This window comes from Ovis aries, chromosome 1 (assembly GCF_016772045.2).
Source record: "Ovis aries strain OAR_USU_Benz2616 breed Rambouillet chromosome 1, ARS-UI_Ramb_v3.0, whole genome shotgun sequence".
Taxonomy (NCBI): Eukaryota; Metazoa; Chordata; class Mammalia; order Artiodactyla; family Bovidae; genus Ovis; species Ovis aries.
Genome location: NC_056054.1, coordinates 14,450,242 through 14,464,613, shown reverse-complemented (window position 1 = coordinate 14,464,613; position 14,372 = coordinate 14,450,242).

Sequence of the window (14,372 nt, the reverse complement as noted above, 5' to 3'; positions counted from 1 at the left end):
ATGAGGTGGGAGGTGGCATCTTCCCTCTGGAAGTGGAGATGAATCCTTACTGTGAGCCAAGCAGCACCACGCAGTATATATACATTGGCTTCTCATACAACCCTGGGAGAGAGAGACTGTTTTTTTATATGTTCCCCAGTGGGGAGATGGGCTCAGCAAAGGTACCTAAGCCAGTACATGGCAAAGCTGGAATTGAAGCAAGGCCACAGAATTCAGGGTTCAAGCTGCTGAGCCCTGTGTTAAGCTGGCAGAATTTAAAGAGGAACCTTAGTCTCTGAAATGCTCTTCACTCTAGTTGCTAAGTATGTTTTAAACCTTAAAAAAATTTAAATGGAGAAGCAGGAAAAACTAGTTTTAATAATCCTTCCTTAAAAAGCCTTTAATCCATTCATCTGAAATACCTGGAACTACAATTTCTCATTGAACTAACCATCCCTATCTCTGTGGCAGCTGGCAATCAGGGATTTCTTGAAAAAGAAAAATCCAAGCACCCAGTATTTGTGAAACACTTCAGTCTAAAGCACTGTGGTTGTGCCCACTATCCCTATTCTTGTTAAGTTGTTTCAGTTGTGTCCGACTCTATGTGACCCCATCGTCTGTAGCCCACTAGACTCCTCTATCCATGGCATTCTCCAGGCAAGAATACTGGAGTGGGTTGCCATTTCCTTCTCCAAGGGATCTTCCCAACCCAGGGATTGAACCTGCGTCTCTTGGGTTAGCAGGCAGATTCTTTGCCGGGTTCTTAGAAACTGTCAATTCAGCAAGATAAAATTTCCTGTACCCGCAGCAGAGGGCCTTGGGGAAGGCAGAATCCTCACTAGCCAATCTCTCCTCACTAGGAGTCTACTTGGTGTCCTGGTCTGAGGCACTGCCTTGAGGTTGACTGCCCCTTTCGGCCTGCTGCCCCGTGAATGACTTTGCTCTTGTGTGTAGGGAAGGAATTGGAGAAGGAAATGGCAACCCACTCCAGTGTTCTTGCCTGGAGAGTCCCAGGGACGGGGGAGCCTGGTGGGCTGCCGTCTCTGCGGTCGCACAGAGTCGGACACGACTGAAGCGACTCAGCAGCAGCAGCAGGGAAGGAAGCAGTTCTGCCTAGTGATTGTTGTAAATGTAGAGGTGAGAGGGTCTTTAGCACCTTCTTGTACAGGTGGGGGAACTGAGGCCCCAAACATGGATGTCTCACAGTTACACAGCGAGTTGTGACAGAGCCAGCACAAAGCTCAGGTCTCCTCTCACTCGCTGCCCAGCCTCGTACCAGATCTCAGTTGAGAGCCTAGAGAGAGGATGAGAAGTGCCCCGGTTAATCCCTAGACCAGCAGAGCCTTTCGTGCAGGTACCTAGAGTCTAGCCCATGGCAGTGCTGTCTAAATGGCTTTGGCAACTCCAACTCTGAGCAAGCCATTTAGGGCCATCTACCTCTGTTAGTGAAAACCTTTCCTCTCAGTTTATTCTTTTTAATTTTGGGAGGATAATTACTTCACAATATTGTGGTGGCCTTTGCCATACATCAACCTGAATCAGCCTCTCAGTTTCGAGAGAGAATTGACAGATAAAGTAGAAATCTTGATGAGACTTTAGACACTTCTTGTAGTTCAGACAATGCTGTTTTAAGTAGACAGGAAATATTTTGACTGTGGAAAGAGGTGGATTTTTAGTCTTGAAAATATTTTGAGTTTAGCAAGAGAACATTTCATCTATAGCCTACGTTTGTGGTTTGAACCTTTGTATTGACAATTCTCAGTAATTATTTATAGTCTTAGCCTCAGTTCCACATTCTACAAAGATTTTTCTGCTTAAAACACTTAGCATGACATTTAAAAAAGAAAAAACTAGGAAGAAGGCTTTTACAAATTCAACAACCTGTCTGTATATCCCCAGCATCTAGAAAGTTCAGTATTTGTTGAATTAATTGTGTGAAAGCCTCGAAGTTAGTGGGTTTCTACATAACTAATCTGTTTTTTAATTGTTAAATAGCCTTTAAGTGGGATGAAATCTTGGGATAGTAGCCACAGAAAGGAATTTCATTATTTGATTATCACCTACTTGGGTGGTTAGGGCTGTTTTCTGAAAAGCTGGCTAACAGGTCATTTGTAAAGCTGTTTTGAATACATACAAAGGCCTCTGCATGGTTGTATTAGTTAGGGTAAAAGGCTAAGCTGCTGTGACAAAGAGACTCAACAATACAGTGGCTTAAAGAACAAAGAAGTTTGTTTCCTTCTCACGTAACAACTCTGAGGGGAGTTAACATTTCCGAAGTGAGCGGTCCAGGTCAGTGGGGCAGCTCCGCTGCAAGCGGTCATTCAGGGACACTGATTCCATCTGTATCATGTTGCCTGTCCATCATCTGGGGAGCATCGTCAGCACTGCCTGGTTAAAGTTGGGTCATCTCTGGTTCCAGTCAGTGGGAAGGGGACAAAGCGTAGAGGAAGGCTGGGACCCTGCAACGGCACACATAATTTTGCCCACTTTGCCTTGGCAAGAACTTAGTCATGTGGCCATATCTACCTGCAAAGAAGGCTGAGAAATGAGTCAAGCCATGTGCCAAAAAAGAATGGGAGAACAGATTTTGGTGGGCAACTTGCAGTCTACACTAAATTAGTCTTGTGGAAAGAGCGCTGGTTTATCTAATTAGCTCTGATAGCTTGCTAGGGGCACATCTCTTATTTCCCCATCTGTGAAATCAGCGAGTGATAGGAGCTGACCTCTGAAACATTTCAAAAAGTAAAGCTTGAGAAATTCTTGGCTGCTGAGATTTTAAAATGAGTATTAAAGTGTTACAGTTAACACGAGACTGAGTGAGCCTTAGGGCCAATGGCTAATGCCCTAAAGGTGGTGGAGAAGGAAGTCAGAAGGCATTTTGATAGCCACTGCAGGATACCTGAGTTAAGGGCTGTAACCGTCTCCCTCCAGACTTTCTGATGTGAAAAAAAAGAAACTGCTATTTGTACCTGCAGCTGAAGGCCCGCCTGTCTAATATGGTGTTGGTGTGACCCAGGGAAAGTTTTGTTCAAGTAGCCCGAGTTGCCTTGTTTATAAAATTACCTCCATTGCATGGGACATTGTAAGGATGAAATGAGGCCCTTTTGAAGGAAGCATAGTGTTTGGTGCTGCAATGCCCAGTAAGTGGTAGGCATAAATTGGATTTATTTGCTTCGTTGGGGAAAAAATAGTGCTACTTAAGTGGTGATTTATGGTATGTTGTCAGTTTCCAGAAGTTATCAATGCCAGATTATATTTAAAACTGACTGGCTTGATGTTCCGTTGTACTAATGGCCAGGAATGGTGCCTCAGGCTTTATCTGTCACCCAGCTAGGCTTCAGCTCTTAGTCGTTATTGTTGTTGTTGTTTTTAATGCATATGATTTCTTCATGGGTCAGCTTGTTTGCACGAGCAGTCTCATTTACCTGAAATGCCGTTTCCCGTGCTCTTCACTTTGTAAACGTCTGCACGTACTTCCAGGCCCAGATGTGATGCCCTCTCCTTAGACAAAGCTTCCTTGGCTCCTCAAGGGAGGCTTAGTTTTTCCTTTCTTCATGTTCCCGTACCAGTTTATACATAACATTAGCATGTACTTTTAGATGGTACTACACACCAGGCATGTTCTAAGTAATTTGCACATAATAACTCATTAAGTCCTTCAACAGCCCTATGAGGTGGTATCATCGTTGTTATTAGCTCTGTTTTTCAGTTGAGGAAACCAAGCAGAAGAGTAATTTTCTGGAGGCCAAACTGGGGTGTGGAACCAGGTGGGTGGCTCCAAAGCCTTGAGTTCTTATCCACCGTGCACTCTTACCCCCCGCGTTATTCTGCCGCCGCACATGTCGCCTGTAACTGTCTGTTGCTCTCGTTGGAGAGCGAGTCCTGCCACGGCGTGAGTCCTGTCTTGAGGAGAATGTGAGACACACAGTGGGTCAGTTGGTCCCCAGTAGATACAAGGCTGGGCTAGACAAGACACAGTGGCATACCTGGATGTGAACATGGCTGCTCTGTTTTTTTATTTAATTGCACTGGGTCTTCGTTGCTGCGCAAAGGGGCTGCTCTTTAGTTTCGGTGCAAGAGCGGCTCATTGCGGTGACTTGTCTTGTTGCTGAGCGTGGGCTCTGGGGTGCACAGACTCAATAACTGACAGCTCATGGGCTTAGTTGCCCCTTGGTAGCTTAGTTGCTAGACCAGGGATCAAACCTGAGTACCCTCCATTGCAAGGCAGATTCTTAATCACTGGACCACCAGCGAAGTCCCTAAACATGGCTACTCTTCATTAAGTGCTTCGCCACGTGCCAGGTTGTTTGTGTTGAGTACGTGTATACTTTGGGGCTTCCCAGGTGGCTCAGCAGGTAAAGAATCTGCTTGCAATACAGAAGACACAGGAGACGCAGGTTTGATCCTTGGGTCAGGAAGATACCCTGGAGGAAGGCATGACAGCCTACTCCAGTATTCTTGCCTGGAGGATCCCACAGATGGAGGAGACCCACAGGCTATGGTCCACAGGGTCTCAGAGTTGGACGCCACTGAAGCGACGAAGCACCCACGTAAGTGCATGCCTCGTACTGATTTCTTTACACAAATGAACAGGGTAATGAATTATCCCCGTTTTATATCCAGGCATACGTGTACAGAGAGCTTCATGATGGCCAGCAGAGTAGACATGCAGATACTTGCTGAGGACTAGAGAGAAAGTTCTGTGAGGACGGGGATTTTTGTCCACTGTTAACTGCTTCATCCCTGGCACCTACAAGGGGCCTGCTGCTTGAAAGGCACTCAGTAAATATTTCTTGAGCTAGGATATGAAATCAGTTTGGGCTGACTTAAAACTTATGCTCTAGCCATTTTGTTGTACTTCTTCAAAGACATTCCTTTGGGGCTTTATAAATGTACAAATTATTTATATCCCATCTGTATAAAGAAGGAAGGTGATTTAGGTGATGGAATTCCAGTTGAGCTATTTCAAATCCTAAAAGATGATGCTGTGAAAGTGCTGCACTTAATAGGCCAGTAAATTTGGAAAAAACAGCAGTGGTCACAGGACTGGAAGAGGTCAGTTTTTATTCCAATCCCAAAGAAAGGCAATGCCAAAGAATGTTCAAACTACCACACAATTGCATTCATCTTACACGCTAGCAAAGTAATGCTCAAAATTCTCCTTGTGAGGCTTCAACAGTACATGAACCCAGAACTTCCAGATGTTCAAGCTGGATTTAGAAAAGGCAGAAGAACCGGAGATCAAATTGCCAACATTCGTTGAATCATAAAAAAGTCAGAGAGTTCCAGAAAAACATCTGCTTCATTGACTACACTAAATCCTTTGTGTGGATCACAACAAACTGTGGAAGATTCTTTAAGGAGATGGGAATACCAGACCACCTGACCTGCCTCCTGAGGAATCTCTGCATGACAAGAAGCAACAGTTAGTACTGGACATGGAACAATGGACTAGTTCTAAATTGGGAAAGGAGTACGTCAAGCCTGTATATTGTCACCCTGCTTTTTAAGCTTATGTGCAGAGTATATCATGCAAAATGCTGGGCTGGATGAAGCACAAGCTGGAATCAAGATTGCCTGGAGAAATATCAACAACTTCAGATAGGCAGATGACACAACCCTTATGGCAGAAAGTGAAGAGGAACTAAAGAGCCTCTTGATGGAAGTGAAAGAGGAGAGTGAAAAAGTTGGCTTAAAGCTCAAGATACAAAATATGAAGATCATGGCATCCAGTGTCATCATTTCATGGCAAATAGATGGAGAAACAATGGAAACAGTGAGAGACTTTATTTTCTTGGGCTCCAAAATCACTGCAGATGGTGACTGCAGCCATGAAATTAAAAGATGCTTGCTCCTTGGAAGAAAAGCTATGACCAACCTAGATAGCATATTCAAAAGCAGAGACATTACTTTGCCAACAAAGATCCGTCTAAAGCTATGGTTTTTCTAGTAGTCATGTATGGATGTGAGAGTTGGACTGTAAAGAAAGCTAAGCGCCAAAGAATTGATGCTTTTGAACTGTGGTATTGGAGGAGACTCTTGAGAGTCCCTTGGACAGCAAGGAGATCCAACCAGTCCATCCTAAAGGAAATCAGTCCTGAGTATTCACTGAAGTACTAATGCTGAAGCTGAAGTTTCAATACTTTGTCCAAGTGATGCGAAGAACTGACTCCTTGGAAAAAACCCTGAGAGATTGAAGATTGAGAAAGATTGAAGGCTGGAGAAGGGAACGACAGAGAATGAGATGGTTGGATGGCATCACTGACTCCATGGACATAAGTTTGAGCAAGCTCCAGGAGTTGGTGATGGACAGGGAAGCCTGGCGTGCTGCAGTCCATGGGATCGCAGAGTCAGACATGACTGAATTCAACTGAACTGATATATAAGAAGGAATCAAGACAAGAAAAAGCAAAAAAAAAAAAAAAAAAAGATTGCTGAAGAAGTAACCCTTCTACTAAGATGTTTGTGTTAGGTAAGACTTAATAGTTACAAATGAAACAGGCCAGACTCAAATTACCTTTAGCAAGAAAGTGAGTTTTATGATAGAGTTACTGAGGTGTTTCATCAAATTCAAGCACAGAGAAGCATCAAGGCTCCAGGTACCACCAGTGCCACTACTCTGGTGCTGTGGAGTTCCCCTTGCTTCAGTCACTGCAAATAGGCTTTCTCTGTGGTGGGAGACAGGACTGCCGTCACAGCTAAACTTTCCATCTTGCAGCTTTTACATCTGAGAGACTCTGCTGATGCTTTCTCTGGTTCTAAGTTCAAAAGTGCTGAAACATCTACACTCATCAGGATGGATTTTGTTAAAAAAAGGAAATCGTTTTAAGTGTTGAGGAGGATGTAGAGAGATTAAACCCCTTGTGCACTGTTTGTGGGAATGTCAAATGGTACAGCTGCTATAGATAACAATTCCGTGTTCCTAAAAATTTAAAAAGAGAATTGCCATCTGATCCAGTAATTTCATTTCTGGGTATATACCCAAAAGAACTAAAAGGAGGGTCTTGAGGTTTTTGTATGCTCACGCTCATAGCATTATTCACAGTAGCCAAAAGGTTAAAAGAATCCTCACTGTTCACCGATAGATGAACAGATAACCAAAATGTGGTATATACATACAATGGAATGTTATTCAGCCTTAAGGAAGGGAATTCTGACACATGCTGCAGCCTAGATGAACCTTAAGGATATTATGGTAAATGAAATAAACCAGTCCCAAAAAAAAATTGTACAACTCCACTTACATGAGGTATCTGAAGTAGTCAAATTCACAGAGACAAAAGGAAGTTGCCAGGGCCTGGGGCAAGGAGGAAATCGGGAGTTGCTTAATGGGTATAATTTCAATTCTGCAAGATGGAAAAAAGCTTTGGAGATTGGCTGCACAACACTATGAAATGCTTAACACTACTGAACTGTACACTTAAAAATGGTAAAGATTGTAAATTTTATGTTATGTATATTTTACCACAGTTAAAAAAAAAGTTCCCAGGAAAGGGGTTCATTAACTCAGCTTGGATCTGGTCCTACCCTGCAGCCCATCGGCCAGGGTAGGACGGAGTCTTGAAAGAACAGGTTAGTTCCCATGGAAACTAAGTAGATGGAAGTGGAGCGATTTCCAGAGGTAGGAGCAGGGGAGTTGCTGTGAGGGAAGGTAACTGGACGCGCGAGCAGTGAGTACACTGTGGAGAAACTGCCTCCTAGTCAGCTTGTTTTTCTAAGCAGCAGCGGTGATTATGCTCTGTCCAAACCACTTGGGTATCATTTGCATTTATCTTCACCGTCAGTCACCTGTCACAGTCACTCCTTACAGACATACTTAGCTCACTGTGGTTTAACAGAGTTACATATCTCATTAGTCTTTGCCAAAAATCTTTGAAGTAGTTTTTACAAATGAGGAAACAAACTCACTGTTCAAGTGACTTAATGTCGGGTGTCAGCTGTGAGGGACTAAAAGCCAATTCGAAATCATTTAGGTGTAAAGAAAGGTTTACTGGCTCATGGAACCTATGGACAAGTTAACAGCCAAGCCCCTCCTGAAAGGCTGGTCAGGTGCCTGTGGTATCAGGAGCAAGTGCCGCCAGGGACTCGGGCACCACCAGCACGGTCTGCCCCGCCTTTCCCTGCTCTGTGTGCTGACTTCACTCTCCTCCACACCCACCAGTTTTCTTCGAATGATTGCTGGAAGCTTCTATACCTCTCACATCAGAAGTGGCCCTGAGCCCTAAGGAAGGACTCTGAGTGGAGCTGAATTCTGTTGTCCACCTCCCACTCCGGATTAACCAAGAGGACTGGTCACCTGAGAACGAGGCAGCTCATTGTAGAGCCCCGTGACCAGCATGGGGCTTGAGGGGAAAACAGTTTTCAGAAACATTGGTGCTGCCTGGAGAGAGCAGTCGGTGTCTGCAGCAGTGACACCGAGCAAGTCAAGTGGCAGGTGAGAGCAGTCCTCAGTGGCGCACATGCCTGGACACGCACGCATGCACACACACACACACTGCCGAATGCTTTTCATGCAGACGAAGGCCCTGTGTGTGCGACGCCCACACATGCACACAGCCCTCTGTGCAAGGTAAGCGCATGCGCGCACGCGCGCACCCACCCACACACACTGTTGAATGCTTTTCATGCAGATGAAAGCCCTCTGTGTGCAAGGCCCCCAGGACAGTGCATCTCACGCGTGAGACTGGGGTCACCCTTTTGAGTCACCAGATTTGGAGTGATGAGCCATCTGAAAGACTAGTAAGAGAACCATTTAGGCCCATATTTTTGGTCTGAGGTCCTTGTTAATTATGAAGGGGATAGAGGGATACAGACCATTGTATAAGTGTCGTTTGTGAATTCAGAAATGTATCTGTGTCCTGCTAGATCCGCATGATGAGGTAGAGTTGCGTGAAAACCGCTGAGTGGTTGACGGCAGATGGAAGTGCCAGTCCACCTCCTCAGACGCTCACAATCAGAACCCTCACGTGCTTCTTAGACACTGCCTTCTTGATAATGACACTCGTGCCTTTCAGGTGTTCTAAATGTGAGCGCATAGAGAGCAGGGAGTTCAGTGAGCATCTGGTTCAAACTTAATTTGACTGTGGATCCTTCCGTTTGCTTTTTTCATTCTCTAAAGAAAAGGTCACCTGAAGTCCAGTCTATATAATACAGATAGGAGCAGATTGGCTTGGGGTCTGGGTGGGTCACAGAGGACTCTGGACTGTCAGATTCACTCTCTTCTCCTGTGGAACGTACTTTGAGAATCACTGATCTAGAGCAGCCATTTTATTTCACAGATGAAAAAATTGAGGCTCAGAGAAGCTAAGTGGGTCCCTGAAAACAGCACAAAGAGCAGCAAAGCTGTTACTGGAAGCCTGGTGTCCTGGCTTCAGAGCTGTGTTCTTTCTACTGTTCGATGCTGCTTCTAGCTATTTGGAATGAGCACTCCAGCAAAGTAGTTGTATTTTCCTTAATGGCAACCCCCTCCAGTACTCTTGCCTGGAAAATCCCATGGATGGAAGAGCCTGGTAGGCTGCAGTCCATGGGGTCACTAAGAGACAGACACGGCTGAGCGACTTCACTTTCACTTTCAGCACACGATAACTTAAATTGGACTAACATGAAGGCAAGTAGAGAACTTTGGGAGCCTAATCCAATAAACAGATAAAAGCTTTATGGTTAGCAACATATGTTTAAATTGTCTGACAGACTTAATGGGTGCTTCAGTTCAGTTCAGTTTAGTCGCTTAGTCATGTCTGACTCTGCGACCCCATGAATCGCAGCACGCCAGGCCTCCCTGTCCATCACCAACTCCCAGAGTTCACTCAGACTCGCATCCATCGAGTCGGTGATGCCATCCAGCCATCTCATCCTCGGTCGTCCCCTTCTCCTCCTGCCCCCAATCCCTCCCAGCATCACAGTCTTTTCCAATGAGTCAACTCTTCGCATGAGGTGGCCAAAGTACTGGAGTTTCAGCTTTAGCATCATTCCTTCCAAAGAAATCCCAGGGCTGATCTCCTTCAGAATGGACTGGTTGGATCTCCTTGCAGTCCAAGGGACTCTCAAGAGTCTTCTCCAACACCACAGTTCAAAAGCATCAATTCTTTGGCGCTCAGCCTTCTTCACAGTCCAACTCTCACATCCATACATGACCACAGGAAAAACCACAGCCTTGACTAGACAGACCTTAGTTGGCAAAGTAATGTCTCTGCTTTTGAATATACTATCTAGGTTGGTCATAACTATTCCCCATTTAGGTACTATAGATGTATCAGTGAACAGGACAATTCTTATCTTCAAAGAAGTTCAAGTCTTTCAGGCTGTTTCAGTGAATGTGGTAAATGCTGTCTGTAAGAGAGATGATTGTACCTGACCCAGTTCAGAGGAGCCTGGGGAGACTTTCTGAAGAAATGACATCTAAGCAAACACCAGAAAAATTGACAGGAGTGAGTCAGATAGGGGAATGTTAGGAGAAAGGCTGGCGAGGTCTGTAGGCTTTAGGTCATAGAGGGCCATGTGAACCATTAACTCCAAGATAACGACCTCAGTGGGTTTACTGGAGAAATCACTCTGAACTGGTTGGAGGCAGCTAGAGGCAATAGAGGCAGGGGGATGGTTCTAGTGTCAGTATTTACCAGGTAGAATTGACAGGACTTGATGACTGGTTAAATGCTGGTGATGAGGCAGTAAAAAGGGTCCTTTGGCCAATACGGAGAGCACTGGAGGAAGAGAATGCCCGAGGATTGGATGGAGGCATCGGACAAGTTCCCTTTGGAACTTGAGATTGACCTGTCTGCAGAGAATCCTAATGGGAGGTACTGTATGGAACTGGACATTCAGGTTGAGCCTGGAGAGAATTTGTGTTGAGGGAGGTGTGACTAGTTCAGGTGGGACAGTCAGGGAAGACCCTCTGAGGGATGACACCACCTGAGTGCGGAATGCTGTGGGCCATGCCTAATTCTAATTGCCACTGGAAAGCATTGAAGAGGTCTTTTTGGTTTGTCTTATTTCTTCTGTTTGATTTTAGCAGTGGAAGAATATAATCTGATTTGCAAGTTAAAAGATCAGTTTGGCTGCTGGGTGGAACATGGACTCTAAGGACAGGGAATGTGGAAGCAGGAAAAAGATGTTCTGGCTGGAAGCCTGCAGTTCAGAAGTTTGAGTGGGTTAATGGTTAATGTTACCTGCCTCCCTGCCTTGGGACATCCCCTCTCCAGTTTATCTAATCCCATTCATGATTAGATGTGATCTTGTAAATTAGAGATCACTTTTACGTAGACATCTTTCTGTGGAAAAAGGAATCAGAGAGTCCAGCCCACTGTGAGATAAGAAACCCTACCTAGCTGATTAGACAAGTGTAGGCTGAGCCAATGAGACTCCTCCTCCCGAGGATTTCAAATTACAACTCAGGCTTTGCTGAGTATATCAAACAAGGAAATGTAATGTTTGAGCACATACACAAAATAAATATTGGTTGTATGAATGGGTGCATGGCAAAAAAGATCTGCAGAGAAAGAGGAAAAAAAGCAGATGTGCCAGGGAGGCCCAGACTAGGAGAGAGAGCTTACTGCAGGCTTCTCACCCACTTCCTGGTTTCTGACCCTCCCAGGCCTCAGGGGCTTCCTGGGGTTCCTGGACACCTCCATTTCCTTTTGAAAACTCCCAGTTTTGCTTATGTGAATTTCTTTAAAGTGCAGTTCAAGGAGCCCTGCTCCAGGGTGTGCACCCTGTTATTGCTGCTGTCCAGGTGGCTATGATGCTCTTCTCACCTGCAGCTGGTGGGGCCCTTGTTCCCCACGGCCTCACCAATTTCGGGCTTCCTTACCCTTTTTTTCCCCCCTAGTTGTATAGTCCTATAACGTTGTCTTAAGGCAATTGAATTTGCACTCACTTGATTCACTAGTGAAAGTAAGTGAAAGTGTCACTCGCTCAGTCATGTCCGAATCTTTGTGATCCCATGGACTGTAGCCCACCAGGCCCCTCTGTCCATGGGATTCTCCAGGCAAGAATACTGGAGCGGGTTACCATGCATGCCCTTCTCCAGGGGATCTTCCCGACCCAGGGATCAAACCTGGGTCTCCTGCAGCGCAGGCAAATTCTTTACAGTCTGGTATTATTCTGAGATAATTTGTATTCATCTTGTTTACAGTTTAAGCCCTCTCTGAGTGAAATCCAGTTTCACACATACTTAATTTAGTTATCTGAAAAATAAGTATGTATTTGGTTTCGTGTTGTTTTTATTGGTACACGTATTTCCCCATATACTCTTTCTTCCCTTTCTATAGTCTACAGAAGATAAAACACAAATCAAGCCAGTCATCAAGCATCTGTGGACTTCCCACTGATGTCAGCCCTGAAGATACAAGCGGAGGCCGTCAGGGCTCCCTGCCCCCCGCCCCCTTTTGCATCCCCTGTGGAAGCTGGTTTCGCTGGACCTCCTCTCCTCCAGGGCCACAAGCCCTCCCCGAATGATCTCAGTGATCTCATCTGCTCCCAGGCCTCGGCTCCCACTTGTTTTGCAGGAAGAGCCGGCTTTGGTGTTTGCTGTGTTTTTATGATATGTGACTTTCACCCTTATGCACTTTGTATTCAGAGTTTGAATGTTTGGTTTAACTCATGGGAAACTCCACTGAGTTATTTTTGTCCCTGTCAGAAACACTGTGGTTCTGTCCCCAGCTGCCCCGAGGTGCACCGGCTCAGGCATTACACTGTGTCTCCAGTGGGCCAGTGCATCCGTCAGAGCTCAAGCAGGTGTGGCGCCAGAGCTCACCTACTTGGACTTCTGTCCTGTGCGCTGCCCTGCAAGGCCCTGGAGGCTGTGAGGCTCCCTGTGCCACCAGAGATGACACACTGGGCACCTCTTGGGAGGAGTCAGGTTTGCCTCTGCCATCTGGCCTAAGTCTGCCACCCAGTCCAAAGAGGGATATGAGGAGTTTGGGGGGAAATGGATACATATATATGCATGGCTGCGTCCCTTGGCTGTCCACCTGAAACCATCACAACATTGTTCATCGGCAGTTGTTGTTTAGCCACTGAACTCTTTGGCAGCCCCTTGGAGAGGAGCACAGTCAGTGTCAAGAGGCTGCCCAGCAGCTGGGTCAGGCTGTGCTGGGACAGTCAAGCCCACGTCGGTCACCATCCATGGCGCTCTGCATCCGCCCTGCCATCACCCGTGCTGAGGAACACAATCCCCGTTCTGCTCCTCACTTGCCGGTGAAGTCCTTCTCTTAACGGCTGCCTGCTGTTGCCCTGGAATCAATCACCCAGCAGGAGGTTGGGGCCCACCCATGCCATGCCCCAACCGACCCATTTCCTGTGGACACTCATTTTCCATAGCAGCTCAGGAACCTTATAAGCCTCATAAAATGAAAAGGGTGGGATCCTGTCACTGAGTATCAGAGGTGTAGGACAGTCTTCAGAACAGACACTAAGGCTGTGACCTATTTCCCATGGCTACACGCCAAGCCAGAGAGAGCCCCTGGGGAGGAGCAAGAGCTGAGTTGGAGTCATCACTGTACCCGTAACACATGGGTGGTGCTTGGTAGACGTTTATTATGTTGAAAGAATGAATGAAAATCACAGCCTAGCGAGGAAGACGGATCCACAAGCACATCATTATAGTACAACCCAAGCGCTGAGATAAAAGAGGGTGGAAGAGGAAAGGGGTCCAGAGACATAGTGATTTCCCGAGGCTGTACCAGGACCGCGGCCCAGGTTTCTCATGCTCCCTGCTCCGGAGCACAACGGGGGCAGGTGGGTGCTCTGGGGGGCGTCAGCCCGCCTGTGCTGCCGTCTCTGGGCCTGGCTGCAGCTGCTGGGCTCTGTGTGCACGACCCAGACTAGGATATGGGTTCTCCCTGCCCTGCTTTTGCTGTTGGGCTTCAGATACGCCAGTCCATTTCTGAGCTCATCTGCCCCGAGAACCGAGAGCTGGTCACGTTTGGCCATGTGTTTTAGGAAGTAGACAGTGAGGCCCAGAGAGGAAGAGAAGCTTGCTCTCCTCTCCATGTTTCCCCCACCACACCCCTCCCCCCCAATATTTATTTATTTATTTAGCTCCTTTGGGTCTTAATTGTGGCATACGGGCTCTTTGTTCAGTCATGCAGGATCTTTCATGGAAGTGCACAGACTTGGTAGCTGTCGCGCGCGGGATTAGTTGCCCCACTGCGTATGGGATCTTAGTTCCTCAACCAGGGATCGAACCCACATCACCTGCATTGCAAGGTGGTTCTTAACCACTGGACCACCAGGGACGTCCCCTGCCCCATGGCTTTAAGGATCCTGACCTTGTTCCCTTGAGGCCTGGCTGCCTGCTACCCTTGGGTTCCTTGAGACATCTCTGAAGACTTGTATTAAATTCTTCTGTTTTATTCAGCTTGGCTGAGCGGTTTCTGTTCTGTGCAGCCAAGAGT